General features: G+C 41.8%; 2 long non-coding RNA genes across 4 annotated transcripts in view; one reads left to right on the top strand and one right to left on the bottom strand.

Annotated features, from left to right (window-relative positions):
• LOC150059279 (uncharacterized) overlaps positions 1-17,318 on the bottom strand; it is a 31,909-nt gene extending 14,591 nt beyond the window's left edge. The window contains exons 1-3 of one of the 2 annotated variants that reach the window (XR_016536716.1): positions 17,147-17,318; positions 8,470-8,643; positions 6,653-6,937 (exon numbers count right to left, since the gene is read on the bottom strand). This is a non-coding gene — a long non-coding RNA (uncharacterized LOC150059279). Of the gene's footprint in view, positions 1-6,652; positions 6,938-8,469; positions 8,644-17,146 lie in introns of those variants that run through there. The other variant, XR_016536717.1, reaches the window with a different exon arrangement.
• A 905-nt stretch (positions 17,319-18,223) lies between these two features.
• LOC150059280 (uncharacterized) overlaps positions 18,224-20,071 on the top strand; it is a 205,066-nt gene continuing 203,218 nt past the window's right edge. The window contains exon 1 of one of the 2 annotated variants that reach the window (XR_016536633.1): positions 18,224-18,290. This is a non-coding gene — a long non-coding RNA (uncharacterized LOC150059280). Of the gene's footprint in view, positions 18,291-18,402; positions 18,464-20,071 lie in introns of those variants that run through there. The other variant, XR_016536634.1, reaches the window with a different exon arrangement.

The raw sequence follows: 20,071 nt of genomic DNA on the forward strand, positions 1-20,071 counted from the left end.
TTACTGTAGCTGTCTTATATAAACTGAAATCATCCTCTTTGGATAGCCTATTCTACCCTCTCACAGAAAATACTTCTCTCCAAATTGTATAAAATGGAAGTGTGTGTATGTGTAATTTGTTTTTCTCCTATTTTATGGTACTAGTTTGAATTTAATTTTCCCAGTTCAAACTTCTAAGACTCTAGTTTTCTTCTTCATGAGACCCAGGAAAGAGAAGGAGATAAATAGCTTTACCCTCATATGACTCAAGAGAAGGACAAAGCTAAATCACCTACCACATGAGACTGTCAAAACTGGCAGTGATCTAATAATTATTCTTTCACAGATATAATGAAGTCATCAGTAATCAACCAAAATTCTCAACACGATGCCATATTTACAGATGCTGATGTTATAGATATAGAGGTCATATCTGTAATACCAAAGTTAAGTCTTTTGTATTAAAAAAGACATCAAATTATTTAAATAAAGGCAGGCTCAGCGTGATGAAAATAAGTACTGTGAAAATACAAATATTAACATTCTTTATGTAGGAGACAGAAAGTTACTATCTTCCCCTTTTTGGTCAGATTTTATAGTATAGAATCAAGAGCAAAAAAATAAAGCACACCTGCTGCCCAAGGGATGTTTGAGTTTTATAAATAAGCCCTTGACAGAGAAAGGCTTAACATGCTTCCCCCCCCCTAATTATTGTGGCACTACTTTACTCATTCTCAGAATGTTTTGTGGTGTCTTAAAATCCTAAATATGCTACAATATTAAAAACGAATTTGTTAGTTCTCACAGCAAATGAAAGCTATGTATGCCATGGAAGTTAAACAAAGATTACTGTTTCTAAGTCATTTTTCAAAAAATGTTCAAAAGCTAAGAATAAATCTGTACTTCTTGAAAGATATTTTTATTCAAAACTAACTCCTCTTAAATTAGTTCCTTTCTTCATTTCTTATTTATGGTGTTGGAGATCAAATTCAGGACACAAGCATACTAGTAAGTGCTCTATCACTGAGCTACATCCTCCAGAATTTAACTGGCTTTTTTTTTTTTTAAAGGCATGCTACCATTATATGGTGGCCACCCAGACAAGTATTACTGGTCAGATATGGACTAACACACTGAGTCTAACATGCAGCGTTCAAATATAGCTTAGGGATATTACTGGGAGGCAAGAAGTAACAAAAAAAAGTATGAGGAGTGCAGGCAATATATTATTACATGCTGGAGGCATGGCTTGACTGGCGCAACACTGGTTTAGCCTATACCATGTATTAACCCTAAAATGAGGGGACAATGATACCTAACTCTATAGGCAAACATTCTAAACTTAGAACTTAACAGACAACCATGTATTCACGCCCACAACATACTAGCTATGTCTTTATCATGACATTTTACTTATGTGGTAATTGTTTACCTGCCTGTTTCTTCAGTATGGAGCATCTGTGTGACTCAACTGGGTAACTTTGGTCCATGCACACAACAGCATAGGTGTGAAATAAAAGAACAGAGAAGAAAGCAGCAGATTTAAAACAAAATGATGTTTGTGGTTCTATATTTTGCCTCAGAACTCATTCCACAACTAGGAGAATAATACAAACCAGGTTAAATCAGTTTTATTAATGTTTATATTAGCCCCTGCATTTCTTCAGATCTAAATTCTCTCTTATACAAGAGGAAGGAAGTCCATTCAGCTCAATAATTGCATGAACCTACAATACAGCACCTTATACTAATAATGAGCATTTACTGAATACCTATTCATGGTTAAAAATTATGCTCATATCTGAAAACAAAACTCATCTTGTTATTAGTATGCTAGTCCACAGACATAGGAACCATATGAAGAGAAGGAAAACCCACAAACTCCGTAATACCACTTGTATAAATAAATGCATAGTAAGATATAAAATGCAGAAGATATAAAGTCCTTCTCCTCCACAGCTCAGATGTCACTTTTCTAGAATCCTGACTGGAGTTCTGTATCAGAGAAAATAAACCACTTTTTTTGGACCACTAGGAAGTTCGAGCCACCAATTTACTAAGCTTGCTGATGTCTCATTGTCAGGTTTATCTTTCTGAAAGCAATTTCCCGGGGCAGAATATCACAGTTCCCTCTCATATTCTATATACTTCTATCATAGCCTAAAGCTAACTTGTTTAGCTAACTTGTTTTATTGTCCAGCTCTCCTGTCACAATATACAGGTTAAAAGCTCTATGAAACCAAGAACCTTGCTTGACTTTTTACTCCTGTAATTTCAAAATCTGAAACACTATCTAGCACATAGCATTCAGCATTTATTGACTGAACCATTAATTGCAATGGGAACTCTATTTAATGGCATTATTCCAGGCTTTTTACAAAGAGCATTTAACTAACTTCATCATGGCTCTATGAAATTAAAAATTTTTAAATCAAAGATCTGGACATCAGTGGTTCATGTCTGAAATCCTAGCTACTCAGGAGGCTGAGATATGAGGATCACAGTTCAAGGCCAGCCCAGGCACAAAAGTCCCTGAGACTCTTATCTCCAATTAACCACTCCAGTGCTCCAGTGGTAGAGCACTAACCTTGAGCTGAGCTGAAGAGCTCAGGGAGAGCATTCAAGCCCCACGACTGACCAAAAAAAAAAAAAAAAAAAAAATCAGCACTATGGCAAGAACTCAGCTTCACATTCTTGCCTGGCTTTTTCAGTCAAGATTGATGCCCTACTACTTGAACTGTGCCTCCACTTTTGGCTTTTTGCTAGTCATCTAGAGATAAAAGTCTCAAGATTTGTCTGTCTGCCAGGCTGGCTTTCAACTACCACCCTCAGCACTCAAGTCTCCTAAGTAGCTAGGATTGTAAGGATGAGCTATTGGTATCAGGCTAAAATTAGTTCATTCTACAGATAAAGAACTCATCTTAAAAAAATTATGTAACTTGTCCAAAAAAGGTGACATCTAAAATGTGAACTTATATTTTTCTCTCCATACTTTTTATATTTCCTTTTTATGAAACAGCATATCCATTCTAGCAATTCTAGTTTTCAGACTCTAAGTCACCTATATTTTAAATCTTTAAAGTATTTAAGAATGATCACCTCATCATGAAAAAAAAAACCAAAAAACAAAAAATCAGGTTAGATGGCACAGACAAAAACAAGATTAGAGCTTATATAAACTTGCCACTTCTGAGATGACTCAAAAAAAAAATGAGCAAGGATAAATTTTTTTTTGTACAAAGAAATCTTATTTAAGCATACATATAAAAGGACATGGTAATCCTAATGGAGGGTAAGAACAGTGAAAAGAAGGCTATCACAGTTTAAAAAACATTTTGTCAGTAATCAGAAATAAAAATTAATAGTATATGTAACTTAGGACAGCAAAAGAAAAATTAAAAAAAAAAAAGGAACCTCCAAGAAAGGTAATGTTTAATGGAACAAACTGACTAGGCTATGGTGCTTATTGTTCAAGCTCACAGATGTTGCTGTAAAAATTAATTTATATGCACAGAAAAGATGAGACAAACTACTTATTACCTGATTTATGTAACTATGACCCCCCTGTATATCACCTCTATAATAACAATAAAACATATACTTAAAAAACATGATTATTTCATAGATGTGATTAACATGTCATTAATAAAGGAGCTACCTTCAGCACCAAGGATAGATAAGGGCTCATCAGGTGAAGGCCTTACAAGAGCAAAAGAAACCTAAGGCTGCCCAGTGAAAAGATTCTACCCTAAGAAACCTTGCCTGATGTCCCAGCTTGCTTGCTTTCCTCTAACTTTTAAGACTTGCCAGCCCAACACTCACATTCAGGTCAGACCAGTTTTGAAATATCAGTGTCTCTTCTGAATCCCTCATGCTCCCTTCTCACATCTACTTCAGTGGTCCTCTGGAAAACTCAAGAAGATTTACACTCTGAAATTTATTAGACACTGCTGAGAGATACAGAAGAAGCCTAGCTCATGAATCAAAAGACAAGACTTTTAAGATGTCAATTCTTTTCAAATTAACCTAGACATTAAATATTTTCACATATGTACACAGCACATGTCTCAACTGCATTTATAAAAATAATTGATAAGGGGCCAGGAGTTTGGCCTAGTGGTAGAGTGCTTGCCTAGCATGCACGAAGCTTCACCTGGGGTTCAATTGCTCAGTATAGCACATACACAGAAAAAGCCAGAATTGGTCCTGTGGCCAAGTGGTAGAGCTCTAGCCTTGAGACAGCCCAAGGACAGTGCCCAGGCCTTAAGTTCAAGCTCCAGAACTGGCAAAAAAGAAAAAAAAAGATAAATTCATTATAGGGAAATGCCAAGGATCGAGACTAGCCAAAACAAGTATGAAAAGAACAAAACTGTAAGACTAATAAACACTATATGATTTCAACACTATATATTCTTTATTACTGCTGCTGTTTTTTTTTTGTTTTGCTTTGTTTTGTTTTTTTTTTGGCAGTACTGAGGTGTGAACTCAGGGCCCTGTGTTAAGAATTTTATTACTTTGGCCACACTCCAGCCTTTTCAACACTGATTACAAAGCTCTAGTTAGCAAAAGTATAGTACTAGAGTTGAGATCAATGCCATAGAATGGAGTTAAAAAATGGAACCATACCTATACAGATAACTGATTTTTGATAAAGGTGCCAGGCAATTATTTATTTTTTTTTTTGCCAGTCCTGGGTTTGAGCTCAGGGCCTAAGCACTGTCCTTGGACTTTCTCAAGGCTAGAGCTCTACTACTGAGCTTCAGCACCACTTCCAGCTTTTTTCTATGTATGTGGTACTGAGGAATTGAATCTGGGTCTTCGTGCATGCTAGGCAAGCACTCTACCACTAGGCCAAACTCCCAGCCCAGTGCCAGGCAATTATATAAAAAGTTTCAACAAATGACAAATAATTCTATAACAATATCTATATACCAATAATTAACTATACACAAAATTTAGCACAAACTATATCCCTGATCTACATAGAAAACGCAATGTCCTAGGATTTTGTGTATGTTTAGAAAGTGTTTTATCACTTGAGCCTTTCCCCTGTCCTGAATTGGTCTTTTTAAACTAGAAGAATGATCTCTAATGGGAGAAAGAAAATAAAAAACAGAAAACCTCTGAAAGACAGAAAAAGAAATTGAGGAGTTGACAAGTTGTTTTAAGTTCTTATTTATGGATCAAGAAAATATTTCAAGACATTAACTGTATCAAAAAATTTGGTATGATTTCAAGAAATCATACATTACAATGAAATTTCAGATTTATAAAATAAAACAAATCTGAGAGCTTTAAGTGGATTACTAAGCCATGCTGGTTCCATGAAATTGCCTTCTCTGACTTCTTTCCACACTCCTGTTTCTATCTGTCCCTTACCCATCCTTGATCTCCAAGTGCTTATTATTCTGCCTTCACTCTTACTCTAGGACCAGGTCTTCTATTCTTCTGGGATAGGGTATGATTCTCTGATAATCTGAAGAAAAAGCTAAAGACCAAAACAATATATACACTTATGCAAATATTTACTTATTTATTTTTCCAGTCCTGGGCTTGGGCTCTGGCCTGAGCACTGTCCTTAGGTTTTCTCAAGGTTAGAGCTCTACCACTTGAGCCACAGCACCACTTCCTGTTTTTTTCTATGTATGTGGTACTGAGGAATTTAACTTGGGTTTTCAGGCATGTTAGGCTAGCACTCTACCACTAGGCCAAACTCCTGGACACTTATGCAAAATTTTACATGTAATTATTTTATTCCAAATGCTTAAAACTCTCATGAACCCTAACCACATATTCCCTCATTTCTCAGGATAAGGAAATAAATTTCATGCACAATGTTAGCCTAGGCTTTGTCTCTCAAAAAATACCATGCAAAGCACATAGGTACGACAATGGAAAATTTTAATGTCAGTGAATAAAACTTACATAAATTTGGACCTCTTGGTATTTTTAGACATGCTGGAGAAATAGCTCAATGGAACACTTTCTAGCATACCTAGGGAACACTGGTAACCAAATGATAAAGGAAGCTTCTAATATCTATTTTAATGACTTATTTTTAAACATTCATTTTTTTAAAAGGTGATGTGAATGGAGGTATAGAAAGCATGTTTAATAAATTTCTGGGTGACAAAAGGCCCTAGCAGTGAGTAGCCCCATTCAACATCCAAGTTTCACTTAAAAAAAAAAAAAAAAAAAAAAAAAAAGCAAGCCAGTCCTGGGCCTTGAACTCAGGGCCTGAGCACTATCCTTGGGTTTTCTCAAGGCTAGAGCTCTACTACTTGAGCCACAGCACCACTTCCGCTTTTTCCTATGTATGTGGCACCAAGGAATCAGAACCCCAGCCTTTGTGTATGCTAGGGAAGCACTCTACCACTAAGCCAAACTCCTGGCCCCCAAGTTTCACTTTTTAAAAGTTCTCCACTTCAAAGGACCTTTCATAATATGTGCTTCTCTGGGCCGGGAGTTTGTCCTAGTGGTTAAAGTGCTTGCCTAGCATGCATGAAGACCCGGGTTTAATTCCTCGGTACCACATACATAGAAAAAAGCCAGAAGTGGTGCTGAGGCTCAAGTGGTAGAGCTCTAGCCTTGAGAAAGTCCAAGGACAGTGCTCAGGCCCTGAGCTCAAGCCCAGGACTGGCAAAAGAAAAAAAATAATAATAATATGTGCTTCTCTTAAAGTCCAAATAACCTATGAAAGTTTAAGGCATCTACTGAGATTTCAAGTTCCTTGAGAATAAGGCCTTAAACTTTTCATCTTCACAAAGGACACTGAAGGATCATGCTGTTTGGGCTATGGTCAACTTAGAAATCCTAGTTCTGTAGGACCTAAGTGTTTATTTCTGATACTTTCTTTTATTATGGATTAGCTTCAACTCTACTCCAGTCTTGAATATCCATGTCACTCAACAGTGTTGTCTTCTTTTGATAAAATAAAAATAAGAACACGCCATACTCCCTAGTAGGGAAGAAACAATATAAAAGATCAATACCTGATGTATCTTTATATTCCAGGTCCTTATCTTCAGACTTAGTTCAATAAGATGTTAATTCTAGCAATCAAAAATCTTTTAAACCAAACAGAATACTAAACATTTGTTAAACTCTTTTACGAAACATTTTAGTTACTTGATTTGATTATACACTGTATATATGTATTGAATTATCATATTGTTTACCATATAAAGAATACACACAACATGTTAAAAATATTCCAATTAACATTTCTTAGTCTAAAATCCATTACATAAGAGTAGTTAAGGTAGCTACAAAGGCAAATTTAATATTATCTGTTATAAGAAATGAAGAAATGGCATAATAAATGAAAAATTTTTAAAAATCACTTTTTTTTTTAAATCACTTTTTTTTTTGGTTGGTTATGGGGCTTGAACTCTGGGCCTGGGCACTGTCCCTAAGCTCTTTATATCAAGGCTCTTCAACTCCAGACTACCAGCCCTATCCCTCGAGCCACAGTGCCACTTCTAGTTTTCTGGTGGTTAAGAGTCCCATGGATTTCAGTGCCTGGGCTAGTCCTTGAAATGTCATCCTTAGATCTCAGCCTCCTGAGCAGCTAAGGATTACAGTGTGAGCCACCGCCCTTGGCTAAAAAAACACTTTTTAAAAACAGGTTCCACTATGTAGCTGAGGTTAGCTTTGCACTCACAATTCTTCTGTCTGACTCACGACTGCTAAAACTACATGTCATGCCTATCAAATAACCATTCTTTATATTTTGGAAGACAATTTTCTTCTTTTAATTTTTCTTTATATCCAAAACATGTATTTAATACTTTCCTAGTATATGGATTTTGACACAAATTACAAATTTCCTGACATATAAAATTTATATATTAATATAAAAATGTATTATTATGTTATACTATAAACATATGTCTGTCCCCTCTCTCCCTCCTTTCCCCCCCCTCATTTTTTTTGGTGTCAGTCCTGGCCTTGAACTGAGAGCCTAGGCATTGTCCCTGAGCTTCTTCTGTTTAAGGCTAGCGCTCTACCATTTGAGCCACAGCTCACTTCTGGCTTTTTGGTAGTATATTATTAGTGGTAAGAATACCAAAAACTTTTTTGCCTGAGCTGGCTTCAGACCATGATCCTCAGATCTTATCCTTACAGGAGGAAGTAAGCCACTTTTTTGGGGGGGAGGGGGGACAGCTCTGGGGCTTGAACTCAGGGTCTTGGCACTGTCCTTGGGCTTTCTTAAGGCTAGTGCTATACCACTTGAGCCACAGCACTTTTTCTGTATATGTGGTACTAAGGAATCAAACCCAGGTCTTTGTGCATGCTAGTAGACAAGCATCCTACCACTAGGCCATGCTCCTGGCTCTGAAGATATATTTTTAAACAGTTCAAAAACCAGGTTCATTCAATTACAAAACTGAATTTGGAACACATTCCAAGCCAAAGAAAAGGGGAAATTAGTAAAACGAAAAATGTTGAATACTTATCAACTAAGAAATATGAAAACTTAGGACTTACTTGGTGTAGATTAAGGCTCATTGAAGACTATGCCATGGATTTCTACATACATAGTTTCTCTCCATCTCTGTAGGCACTCACTCCATGTATTACATGATGCTGCTGCAGAAATCTGGAGAATGTAACTCACATCTCCCATGTGAATCCAGCCCACCGGATCCAATCTCCACTCTACTGAAGAGGGGAGACAGTGTAATCAGGTTGCACTCCAGATGAGCTGATCTTGCCAATTCAAAGACATGGCAACAACACTAGTATTCCTCCTGCCCTTATTCTTAGGGCACAGTCAGTCTGAGACCCTGGGTGGATACTTAAACCACAGATCATCCTAAACTTTATACACCTTGTTTTCCCTATACATACATATCTATGATAAAGTCAAAATTGTAAGTTATGCATAGTAGGAGACTGACACCAACTATTAATAGAAATATTGTTAACAATACCCTATAATAGAAGTTACATGAATGTTTTCTCTCAAAGTATCTTTTTGTACTGGTCTCATCTTGAGATATGACACAATGCCTACACCAGAAGAAATGACTGACATAGTGCTATTCAGCTTCTACTTAAGGTTTACTTAAACATAAGGACTGCAATACTGCAACAGATGATCTGTTAAAACCTATTACTCAGTATGAATATATTGAATGAAGAATGACTCATGTCTTGACTGAGACTGTAACAGTTTACCATGGTACTTAGAATGGTTTTCAATCTCAAACATAAGTTGCTTTCTTCTGGTACTTCTTTTCCTGCAACCAAACAATTCTCTTTAAATGATGGGTACATGCACATTTTAATAAGAAGCTATTTTACAGATAATACTTCATTGGGCTTAAATTTTTTGTTTGTTTTTAAGCACTGATACCCATGTAAGCTATGCTCTCAGATCTGTGGTGTAGTAGTGTGGTATTGTGTGTTTGTGTGTGTATATGTGTGTGTATGTGTGTGATTGAGAAAAAGTAAGAAGGGAGGGAGGGAAGGAAGGAGGGAGTGGGAGAGAAAGAGAGAAGAAGAGATAGGAAGAGATAGGGAAAGATAGGAAGAGGGAGTTTTGTTTCTAAGATAGTTGCCCAGCCCAGCCTCCAACTCCCAATTCCCCTCCCTCCCCTCCTTCCTCAATAGCTGGGATTGCAGACATGTGCCACACTACCTGGCTGTCAGGCACTCTTCTAAGTATTTAACACATATTAACTCATGCACATGCATAGGGGAAGTACAGGATGGTTAAGTTCCATGTTTATGATCATGCAGTGGTATGTATTCTGCCAGAGAGCTCCAGAACTCATCCTTTAATGGACATATGTATTATACATCTTGGTACTTAAAAGCCCTTAAAGCCTGTTAGCTTTAATCACATTTAAAGAAGTATTTTCACAGGTAGTCAAGACTATATGGAATTACTAAAATACTTTCACATTCAACTTTTAGGATTAGATGACTGAATCCAAACTATTTCAAAGCCACTAGTACTGAAACTAACAATTTTTCCAAATAATACATCTCTTGGCATTATTATATAAGTGCAACTGTGTGCCTTTTATGTTTAGCATAATGCCTAACATTTGCTAAAATTCCTTTACAGACTAGGTATTTTACTCACAAGTAGGCATTAAAGGAATTCTACTACTTCTCAATTTCTAAATGCGATCATTAAATGGTCATTTGAATACTGAATACCAAGTAATATGGAGACAAGATGAACTGGATGATTTCTGCTCTCAAGGGAAGCCACAGTTTCAAAACAATGTAGTAACAGCTTTTGTGAAGTTATGACCATGGTTCCAAAAGAAAAGAAATCTGTTTTGCTCAACTGGTGATAGTGGCAGCCTGACGTGCAAAGAAGGCCTTCTTTCCTCTTAGGGAATATAAAACAATTTAAGTAGGACTAGTGTGAAAGGTTAAAGATTTAAGCAGGAGAATAATATGATAAAACACGGTAACAACAGTTGTCATAGTTTTTAACTGTGCTAGAACTCTGCTCTCTAATAAAATTTCACGCTTAAAATCAAAAAAAGTAAAACCACTGTTTGATACTGATGCTTAATTGGCAACAGCTTCACAATTACTATTTTAGGTAGAAAACTGCTTTCTATTTACTTTTTAGTAATTTACTTAGTGTTTTTCATGGTATAAGTCAAGATCCTCAGGTGCAAAAATTCATTTTAGTAGTTTATAAATTACAGAACTAGACATACATAGAACTGGCCATGTAATAGTGATCAATTCTAAATTAATGGGAGTTTAAAATTAAAAAATGAGGGTCAGGGGCCGGGAGTTTGGCCTAAAAAGACCTGGGTTCAATTCCTCAGTACCACATGTATATACAAAAAGCTGGATGTGGTGCTGTGGCTCAAGTGGCAGAACGCTAGCCTTGAGAAAGCCCACAGATAGTGCTCAGGCCCTAAGTACAAGGACTGTCAAAATGAATGAATGAATGAATGAATGAATGAGGGCCGGATGTGTGGCCTAGTGGCAGAGTGTTTGCTTGGCATGCACAAAGGCCTGGGTTTGATTCTTCGGTACCACAAACAAAAAAAAAAAAACCACAAGTGGTACTGTGGCTCAAATGGTAGAGCTCTAGCCTTCAGACAGCTCAAGAATAATGCCCAGGCCTTGAGTTCAAGACCTAGGACTGGCCAAAAAAAAAAGACAAAATTTTATAATACAGAGAAGGGGAGATAAGAATTAATTTTATGAGGACTCATAGTGGGACAAATATTGGTATATTTATGGCCACAGAATATTCAAAACTGCCCAGTTAGAAGATATAGAATATGATTGTAATTGGTGTAGACTTCCTGTCTAGAAATCTTTCCCTGCCCGTGGTGTGAATGTTCACTGTCCTATTTTAAAATTTTTGTAAGTCTAAAGAGCGAGGACTCAATAACTGCACACTCAAAGCTATGGACATGGTAATGGAAATATAAACATAACTATATAGACATAAAAACCTATGACTCTATAAACATAATGTTTTATTTCATAAATTAATATGTTTTTATGACATACAAACCCTTAGCCTAATTTTGATTAAGTTCTAAATACTAAGTCCCAGTGATTGTAAATAAGAGATTCCCTCCTTGAACACTTGTTTGTTAAACTTGTCATTTAAAATATGATGTTAAAATCAACGTTAATAAGTTCTTTAATAAAAAAAAATTGTAAGTCTAAGTGTGATTACTCAAAAGGACCATCACTGTTGAATTGCTTTCTATTAGGCACCTGATTTCTCTGAATCAACATACAATACTGATTACAAAAATCCACCTGCGGGGCTGGGAGTTTGGCCTAGTGGTAGTGTGCTTGCCTAGCATGCATGAAGACCAGGGTTCTATTCCTCAGTACCACATACATAGAAAAAAGCTGGAAGTGGTACTGTGGCTCAAGTGGTAGAGCTCTAGTCTTGAGAAAGTCCAAGGACAGTGCTCAGACCCTGAGCTGAAGCCCAGGACTGGCAAAAAAAAAAAAGTCCACATGCCTCCCCTGACAATGCACTTCCTTGATTCTTTACAGCAAGGAAGGCGATACATTACAATCTCTGCAAAACATAGCTAATAAGTAGTATCTATTTTGTATCAAATCAATTATGTTCACTGATCAAACCAATTTAAACCTCTGTGAGAAATTTTTGAAGTATTAATAAGTAGTAAAGACAACATTCAAAACAGTGCTTAGAACAGATTAAGAATGGCAAAACAACCTGACATAGTTATTTCTCTTTTCTACCAGAACAAAACATTAGAGACACTGACTAGCTCAGATTACCCTGACGTGTCGAAAGTTTTCTCATGATGTGTGGCTAGACTACTGTGGGCAGTTAGTAAAAGGAAAAAGAGGAGGTAAGAAACATAGGCTATAAAGTAAATTCTTCAAATATCATTTTCCTAACATGTATTTATGTATAACTAAGAAATAACTTTTAATGAGAAACATTAAGAGTCCAGAATAAAATCTCTTGTCCATTTAACATAGTCTTTTTGAAAATGATTCCAGAGACAAAATAATTTTTTTAAAGAAAATGTATCTCTACTATGCTGATTTTAACATATTAGATAAACTTAGAACAAATGTTAGCAACAGAATATTATATACTGTGTTTAGCTATCACCATGAGATGTGGACAATGTTTATAAATTATCTGAAAATAAATTTAATACTTTCCTTTGTAAAAATTGCAATGTTTCTAGATAAAATAACATGATTAAAATGGATTCAATATCTAAAATCCAAACAATTTCCAAGAGAGAATATCTGTGAGAAAAATAAGACCTTTTTTTTCCCATAATAAACTTTCTAGTGATGTTATACATAAGATGTACCACCACTTGCTAGTAAGTAGTGTAAACGGACTCTGGAAATCATAAACACATAATAGTAAAGACAACTCTACAGACAGAAAGAAAAAAAAACACTATATATAAACACTGCTAATCTCTTTCTTATCTTTTTTTTCCAGCCAGTTCTGGCACATGAACTCAGGGACTGGGCACTGTCCTTGGGTTTTCTCAAGGCTAGAGATCTACCACTTGAGCCACAGTGCCATTTCTGGCTTTTTTCTATGTATGTGGTACCAAGGAATCGAACCTGGGACTTTATGCATGCTAGGCAAGCACTCTACAACTAGGCCAAACTCCCGGCCTCTCTTTCTCAGCTTTAGTTACTGTTAAGATTCCTGTAGATTACAATGTCAAAACTTTTGGAAAATCAGAAATTTTTAGAAAATACACATTAGATGATATTTTGTTTAGAAAGTCTAGCAAATATTATTTGAATATCTGTGTTTATATAAGGTATTCTGAATCTTTGAGAAAATTACAGAAAAAATATGTGACATTTAAAAAGTGACATTGTATTAAATAATGAAAATGAGAACATAAATGAGTCTTAAATTTTAATTAAAATTTCGAAGATTACCACTATTATACCTTGCCCAAATATTTTAAAATGCAGCTTCTTTTATATGCATTTCAAATACAGTAGTATTACTTTATTTGTATCTTCAATTTTTAAAATTTTTATGCCTTTATTAATCACAAATCCATTGTATTTTTAACCTCATTATGCTCTAAAATTTGCAATCCTTTGAGATAGTACTGAGAGCTAAAAAGAGAGGAAGAATGTTTCACTATACCTTCTTCAATCTTCATTTGTTCAGTTGAAGCACTAAGAGTCTGAACTAAATAACAACAACAGAATCAATGGCATCATTCAGGCTGTTCCTTCAATCAAATATGTAATTACGCTAACTAGAAGAAAGCTGTGCCTATTCCAAAGTTGGAATACTTGACCCAAAGTCAGCATTAAAATGCTTTATACTTTTTTTTTCCCCCCTTTGCCAGTTCTGGGCTTAAGCTCAGGGCCTGAGCACTGTCCTTGGACTTTCTCAAGACTAAGAACTCTACCACTTGAGCCTCAGCACCACTTCCAGCTTTTTCTAAGCATGTGGTACCAAGGATGCTAGGCAAGCACTCTACCTCTAGGCCAAACTCCCAGCCCCTGCTTTATACTTTTTTTTTTTTTTTTTGCCAGTCCTGGGCCTGAGCACTGCCCTTGGACTTTCTCAAGACTAAAGCTCTACCTCTTGAGCCTCAGCACCACTTCCAGCTTTTTTCTATGTATGTGGTACTGAGGAATCAACCCGGCATGCTAGGCAAGCACTCTACCACTAGGCCAAACTCCCTGCCCCTGCTTTATACTTTTTAACACTTTCATGCTTATGTTTATTATTATTCTCAAATGCCTCCTCTAAAAAGAAGAGTTCTCCAAAATTAAGGGGGGGGGAGTGTCACTTTTACAAGCCAGGTATGATTAGCATAAGCTAAACTGAACTTGGTTCAATATCTTCAAGAAAGTTTGTGGCTCCTGCATCTCTTTCCTTATCCCAAGAGGAAGTTTAACCTAAGCCATACTTAATATGTCCTCATACTAGTTTACATTTCTTTTACATAACCAAAGCAAGATGCTATCGGAAATAAACTCCCTAAGTATGTTATCCGATCTCTCCTGCCCTTCTAAATAAATACAAGATACCAATACAAAGAAGGAAATTAAAACAACTGACAGGAGGGGTTAGAGAAAGGGATGACATCAAGATGCACTGTACTTATAAACTGATTTCATGAATAGTAATCCTTCAGTACAACTAAAGATAAAAAAAAAATACAGTTAATGAGGCCCCCCACCCATCCCCAAAAAAACCAACTCTGGCAATTTTAAAAAGCACAGTTGTCTTCTTTCATCAAAATAGTATTTTTCTAGTTAACCAGAGTTACCACTTAGAAAAATCAAGCCTTTAATTCAGAAGAATTTGCAGGTAGAGAAAACGTTAAGGTAACAGTTTTTACTGCTTGTAGACATTAAACCAAAGCAATTTATTTGATTTTACTGATGTCTAGGTATAATCACTTGTTGGCCTTTGCTCCCAGACCACTGTGTTAGTAAGAGTGTCTGACCACAAAGTGCTTTTGACACCTCACTAGCTACAGTACCTTGGATGGGGTTACTGACTAACCTAACCATAAAATCTTACTCAGTAGTAAAAAGTATTTTAAACTCTGATGGAAGTACTCTGACAACATAAATGAAATGACGAATTTTTCTTACGGTTAAAGCACTAATATGTGGACATGTAAACGTATGGTGACTTTAACTTTGTTTCTCTGATTTTTTTGGGAAAATGACAGTTCAGAACACTGATAACTCCAACTACATGACAAAAATCTGTTTGCCAAATGATTTTCATAAATCAAGCCATATGTAATAAATACCATATAAAATTTATTGGGAGGTACTCTGTTGAGTCCCTTTTGTAAAATTCTCATATATCTAACCACCAATTACTTCATTTTGTAATCTTAAGCTTTTCTTTTTTAGTGCTAGTGGCCTGGGTGCTATTTCTGAACTTCTTTTGCTTAAGGCTACCACTCTACCACTTGAGCCATAACTCCATTTCTGGCTTTGTAGGTAGTTTTGTGGAAATAAGAGTCTAATGGATTTTCCTGCCCCAACTGGCTTTGAACTGGGATCCTTAGAACTCAGTCTTCTGAGTTGCTAGGAGCCACCACTGGCATGCAACTTCTTAAAACTTTTAAATATCAAATTGTCTGCAAGTGGAGACTGCTTTCCTGAGTCAAAAACATAAAAGCAAAATATCACTTTAGCATTACTGTCATTTTCTTCTCCCTATTTCCCTTCAAGAAGGCTCTAAAAATGTCACCTTGAAACAACTGTTCATCTGTGGTAGAATATACAAATAATACAAGAAAAGTTAAAAAAAATTTAATGTATAGACTAGAAATGTGTGCATTTTCAAAAAGGATGTTATTTTAGGAAATGATTGCACTAAATGCTGAATAAAAATCATTTTAAAAATCAAGACATGCATATCTCAAGTCACTCTCCCATGAGTGATTTATCACTTGAGGTAAATGTTCAAGAACTGTTTATCTCCATGCCCATGTGACCTCCGCGATGCCACCAAGGTCAATAAGAGCTGTGGAGGGAGATGTGCTGAGTTAAGTGCCATTTGCTCAATCCTACAGTTCTCTATAAGCAAGGGAAAGGCAGAAAGAAAAACATAAAATTTTATACTTATATTACAGGAAATAATGATTTTAGGGTGCAATAATTGAGTACCTCATTCCAAGGTCATAGACAGACACATGTCAGTAATGGTTAATGGAAGGAGGCCTAACCAGACGGAATGAACATGCCTACATGCCATGCCACAGGATTCAAATTCAGCATGAGGGTTCTCTGCTCAGAACTTTTTCAAGATTTCCCCCAACCAACAGAAATAAATAGCTCCCCCACACAGAAAGAAGCAAGTTTGTCAGGCGACATCAAACTCTCTTGTCCTTCGGGCATTTCCTTCACTACTACAATCTGCACCTTTCACCAACCAGGAAGTTTTCTTGGATGGGGTTTTAAACTTTTAAAACACATGGATCCCTTTGGCACCTATTTAAGGCAGAGACGTGTATGCTGGAAAAATTCCCTGTCAACTGAAAATCTTCCATGACATTGGGGAAATTTCCAAACCACATCCAACTACAAAGACCTCCGAGGTCAGGGGTATGGGCCTGTAAGTCTCAACAGTGATGTGGTGGTAGTGGTGGAGGGCAGTGTAAGTAACTGAAGCCAAAGGCAGCCAACATTTGGTCCACAGGCTGCGCACCAATTCACAATACCATCTTGGGGGGGGGGGGGAGAGCGAAAGCCCGGATCACTGACACCCAGGAAAGCCCTGAGTCTTGGAAGTTAACTTTCAGGAAGGCTCCCCCACTGGTTGGAAGCCCCGGGTCAGCGTGATTCCCTTAACCCCCGGGCAGTCCAAACTCTAGAGCCTCAACGGAAACCAAGAAGACTCGTCGAGCCTACCGGGTCCTTCCGCGTCCTCTCCAAGCCATTATGTCTCCCCCCAGGAACAGGGGAGCCTGACACCTGGAACTTGCCCCCCCCCACGGCACCTTGGAAGCGCTTCGAGTGCTGCTGCCTGTTTTTATTTATTTTTAAAGCGCAGCGGGGGGCATCAATTCCGTGGTGTGAAGCATTCACCCTCTTCCTGCGCACACACACACAGAAAGGGAACTCGGGGCGATTCCAGCAGTTCCCTCTCCCCCAAGTAACTTAAAAAAAAACACCAGTCCCCAGATAACCGCAAGCAACCAACCCTGCCACTGGCGGGGCACCGCGCTCCCCGCGCGCCCGCCGCGCCGGTCCCGTCCAGCCTGTGGCTTCCCCGGAGTTTCGGGCGGTGACATCCAGGCGGCCGCCCCGGGATCCGCGGGCGCCGGGTCCCCGGGACGAGACTTTCCCAACTGCCCGGAGACGCGTCCGGCGCCCTCTCGGGGCGGAGGGGGGGAGCCGCGCGCCGGCGCCCGCACTCGGCCGCCGCAGGGGCCCCACCTGCCACGGTGCCCGCGGGTCGCCCGCCAACCCGGCCCGAGCCCGCCGTCCCCAGAGGCGGCCCCCGAGGGCGCGGGCCCCGCGGCGCCCCCCCCGACAGCCGGCGCGCCTGTCAGCGCCCCGAAGGGTCCGGGGCCCCGAGCGCCGCGCCTCCCCCCACCCCCACCCCCGGCCGCTCCCGCCGCGCTCCGCTCCGCTCCCGCCTTACTCACCTGGCCGCCGTCGCCCGGGTCCGAGCCGGGGAGGGGGGGGGTCGAGGTCGGCGCCCAGGCCGCCGCCAGCCCTCCCGCCGCCGCGCCCGCCTCCCGCGTCCCCCCCACCCCTCGGTCCCCGCGAGCGCGCGCGCGCGCCCGGAGCAGCCGGGGAGGGGGTCGCGGAAGCGCGCGGGGCGCGGGCGAGGGGCGCGGCGGGAGCAGCGCGTTCGGCGGCGGCTGAGGGGAAACGGTCTGGGCCGCGTCCGTCATGGCGCGCGGCGCGGCGGCCGTTCGCTCCGGGTCTCTCGGCGCCCTCGCCTTTAGTTTGACCTTTCCCTCCAGTGTGTCTGAGGGAGAGCGGCCGTGCGCGCGCGCGCGTGTGTGTGTGAGTGTGTGAGTGTATGCGCGCGTGCGCGTGTGTGAGTGCGCGCGCACGTGCGCGCGTGGGGGATAGGGCCGGGTTCGTTCACCGACGCCTGACGTCACTACCATGGCAACGCCAGCCTCCGCCCTTCGCTTCCCCATTTCCTGTGACCGCCTACTCGGCATGGTCCGGGGCCTCACGTGCTCGCTCGCACGCGCGCACGCACGCACGCACGCACGCACGCACCGCGTGGAGCGGAGGAGGAAGGGGGGGCTGGGGGAAGACTCTAAGCTCCTCCTCTTCCCGCTGGGGCTCCTGGTCTACACCGCCTCCCGGAATTCGCCAATCCGGTGAGTAGATGTCGGAGGTGGGGGGGGGCGAGGCGGGGTGCAACTCGACTTCCGGGGCGGCGAGAAAAATTTCCCGACGCGGAGTGAAAAGTCTCGCGGAGAGACTGCGCATGCTCAGTGGCCGCGAGGAGGCGCGTCGGGCCGGTGGATTGGGGGAGCTGGAGGAGGAAAAGGTGACAGGGGGCGTGGCGGGGAGGAGCGGCTCCCCCTCCGCCTGGGTGGGCGTGTGTGTGAGCTGAGAGCCGTGAACACCTGCCGAAGTGGTCGTGAGGGTGGAGAGACCCGGGGAGAAGCCTGGCCCGTGCGCGGTGCGCCTCACGGCCCCGGGGCCCGCGGCCTCGCGGTGTGACCCCCGGGCACGGACTCTGTCCCGGTCGAGACGTGGCTGAGTGCCAGCCGCAGGGCTGGGGGGCGGGGGGGGGGCGGAGGGAGACTCTGAAGAAGGCGACGGCGACCCCGCGCCGGCTTTCCGGGAGGAGAGGAGGAGCCGCGCGTTCCGATCAGGGCTGGAAACCCGGGCTCGGGGGGCCCCCGGGAGATGCCTGCCCGGCTCCGATCAGGGCTGGAAACCCGGGCTCGGGGGTCCCCGGGAGACACCTGCGCGGCTCCGATCAGGGCTGGAAACCCGGGCTCGGGGGGCCCCCGGGAGACGCCTGCCCGGCTCCGATCAGGGCTGGAAACCCGGGCTCGGGGGTCCCCGGGAGACACCTGCGCGGCTCCGATCAGGGCTGGAAACCCGGGCTCGGGGGTCCCCGGGAGACACCTGCGCGGCTCCGATCAGGGCTGGAAACCCGGGCTCGGGGGTCCCCGGGAGACACCTGCGCGGCTCCGATCAGGGCTGGAAACCCGGGCTCGGGGGGCCCCCGGGAGACGCCTGCCCGGCTCCGATCAGGGCTGGAAACCCGGGCTCGGGGGTCCCCGGGAGACACCTGCGCGGCTCCGATCAGGGCTGGAAACCCGGGCTCGGGGGTCCCCGGGAGACACCTGCGCGGCTCCGATCAGGGCTGGAAACCCGGGCTCGGGGGGCCCCCGGGAGACACCTGCCCGGCTCCGAGGGCTCCAGCCGCGGCTTCCTCCCTCGGAAGGCTGTCTGGCCTAGGACGATGCCCGCTCACAGAATTCACACCGGTGCAAGTCGTGGGGGACTCGTTCTGGAGCCTCCTGTGACCGTTCTTCACGCGTGGAAGAAGTTCAGACGCCGCAGACGGAGGAGGTGCACACCACCCACAAAAGCCGGCCCTGAACCACCCCCGCCCCCCCGAAGGAGACACGGTTCCTTGAAGGCTTTATTTAGTTGTCTTCCCGTCACCCTGCCAAGCACTTGAATGGGAGGAAACACGCCGAATTCCGCGTGGTCTAGTCTTGACTTCTCCCTCAGAACCACACACTTCATGGTTATCCAGTACGTGGCCTAACTGGGCTCCCCTACCTAGTTTTGCAAGGGTCCGAGGGGGCAGACTTCTTGTTTACGCATCTGAATCAGAGACTCTTAGGTCGGTTCGAGTTCCCCATAAATCTCGGGCTACTCTAAAATACACCGGAAATCACACACAGATCAAGGAGCTAAGTAGGAAGGCGTATGAGGAACAGCTTTTGCACTGTAGACTTGGGATCAGAGATTTAAAGACAACAGACCAATGCATGGTCCAAGGTGCGTCACTGATATTGTGGGCAGCACAAAGAAAAATTATATAGAGGAATTATTGACACCCGTGGCCGGTTAGGGTGAGCTCATTTTGTGTGCCCCATGGCCTACCTTTGTACTGTTGTTTATTCAAGTG

The sequence above is a fragment of the Megascapheus bottae genome, chromosome 9 (assembly GCF_031878675.1).
Source record: "Megascapheus bottae isolate mThoBot1 chromosome 9, mThoBot2.hap1, whole genome shotgun sequence".
Taxonomy (NCBI): Eukaryota; Metazoa; Chordata; class Mammalia; order Rodentia; family Geomyidae; genus Megascapheus; species Megascapheus bottae.